Genomic DNA, 2423 nt, shown 5'->3' on the forward strand with positions numbered 1-2423 from the left:
CCTCTCCTCCCTGACCTATCACCTTCATCCCCTCCCCCCCTCACCTATTGTACTCTATGCTACTTTCTCCCCACCCCCACCCTCCTCCAGCTTATCTCTCCACGCTTCAGGCTCTCTGCCTTTATTCCTGATGAAGGGCTTTTGCCCGAAACGTCGATTTCGCTGCTCCTTGTATGCTGCCTGAACTGATGTGCTCTTCCAGCACCACTAATCCAGAATCTGGTTTCCAGCATCTGCAGTCATTGTTTTTACCTTGTTGCAGTGGTATGCTCATAAAATTGTGCTTCCAAACTTTCTTAGGCTAACTGAGGTGTCAGTATCTGAGCTGGTGAAGGAAAATTGAGATTGTGGTTTCTAGTGGAGCTGGCCAATTCTGCATGGAGGTGGTGAATATTCTGGCAGTACCAACAAGAGACAAGGGAGCAAAGGTATTGTGGCCATTGCTTAGTGGTGATGTGTAGTGAATGAGACTGACAGCGGGGTTACTGTGAGAGTTGATGTTAAATGAAGAGTGGTACGAACTCAGTTGGCAGGCTATGGATATCTTGTCATCCCAACAGGACCAATCTTCTCCATAGAGGCTGAGGACTGTGAAATTGGTCATCCCTCCACTCATCTAAGCTTTTTCTGTCTACTGTCCCTATTATGCCCTTTCATCTCCTGGATTGAGAGAAAAGGAGAAATTGAGTGAGTTGAAAGTGGGTGATGCAAATGTGGAAATGGTGGTGAGGTGCTCTGAGGAAATGTTGTACCTCTGCATTGTTAGATGATGAAATTGCCATTTATTGTGTGCCTCTTATCTAATAGGAATGCAATAGTGCTTTTGCCAACTCCGATTGGCTGTATAAATGTCATTGAAATGCCAATTGCTAGTCAAAACTGGAATGCAGAGCAGCAGATGAAAAATAAATTCAAAGTTTTCCTATTGGGAGAGGTGTTCGTCTCAGACACTGACAGAACCCAAGAGTACATAGTTGTAAAGGATGGTGGCTAAATAAATTAAGTCAACATAGAGTGTAGAAGTTTCAGGAAGGGCTCATGTGGTGCCAGTGTTAGAGTCCTAACCCAGGAGGCCCAGTTTCAAATCTCACCTGCTTCAGAAGTGTGTACTACCATTGCTGAAGAGATTGCTTAGAAAAATGGAAGTCTCAGGATGTAATAATTAGAAAATGGTATATTTGCTGGTATCAAGTATGCTGGTCCGGATGCAAGGTGAAAACTTATTCTGTACCTCTGATCGATTTAGTAAATGTATTAGTTTTGGCCATGTATAAAGTTTCAAATCAGTCAAATTCTTCTCCAGTAAGAGAGAATCTAGCCACCTGCCATTAAAATGCAGCACTGTCACTAAATTCCCCACTGCCAGCAATTTGGATGAGGTCACTATTAACCAGAAACTTGAACTGGACCAACCACAAAAATGTTATGCTGCAGATCACATGAAAAGTTTAAAATTCTACAGGGGCTATCTCACTTCTTGATACTTCACCACCTACAAAACACAAGACAAAAGTATGTTGGAATACTCTCACTTACCTGGATGAGTGCTCCAAAAACATTCAAGAAACACAAAACCATTTACAAAGTGGGAAGTCAGGGGTGCAAGAACTGTGAGGGTAGGCATTTAGGGAGATGGGGTTGTGAGGGTGGGTATCAGGGTTCGGGAGCTGTTATGGTGGGTAATTGGGGTGTATAGGAACTGTGAGGGTGATGACGGAAACTGTGATTGTGGGAGCGAGGTGGGACAGGGACTGTGGAATGTGGAGTCCGGGGGGCACGGACTGTCTAAAAATAAAAAACACAAGATAATGAACGTAATGCTCAAATGGTTTTTATGTATACAGCACATACATTCACAAAAAGTTGATAGCGTGAGATCTAATGTAGGAGTAATCTGAGTCCATGCTGAAATGTCATGAAATCTATTGGTGCCAGATTTCTGACCAATAGATTTCTGATCAGTATTGTGGTCACCTCCAGTACATATCCAGATCCGCACAGCTCAAAGCAACTTTATGCCAGTAGATCTCAAATTGGTTTCATATGGGTCCATACAGGTTTTTCCCTTCTGGGATGTGTGCTCTTTAAAATTGTGTAGGTATCCTGCTTGCTTCATAAGATTCCAAAGACATAAATATACAAGATTCTGGATTAGTGGTGCTGGAAGAGCACAGCAGTTCAGGCAGCATACAAGGAGCAGTGAAATCGACGTTTCGGGTAAAAGCCCTTCATCAGGAATAAAGGCCTGAAGCGTGGAGAGATAAGCTAGAGGAGGGTGGGGGTGGGGAGAAAGTAGCATAGAGTACAATGGGTTAGTGGGGGAGTGGATGAAGGTGATAGATCGGGGCAGGGGGAGGGTGGAGTGGATAAGTGGAAAAGAAGGTAGGCAGGTAGGACAAGTCATGGGGACAGTGCTGAGCTGG

The sequence above is a fragment of the Chiloscyllium plagiosum genome, chromosome 12 (genome assembly GCF_004010195.1).
Source record: "Chiloscyllium plagiosum isolate BGI_BamShark_2017 chromosome 12, ASM401019v2, whole genome shotgun sequence".
NCBI classification, from domain to species: Eukaryota; Metazoa; Chordata; class Chondrichthyes; order Orectolobiformes; family Hemiscylliidae; genus Chiloscyllium; species Chiloscyllium plagiosum.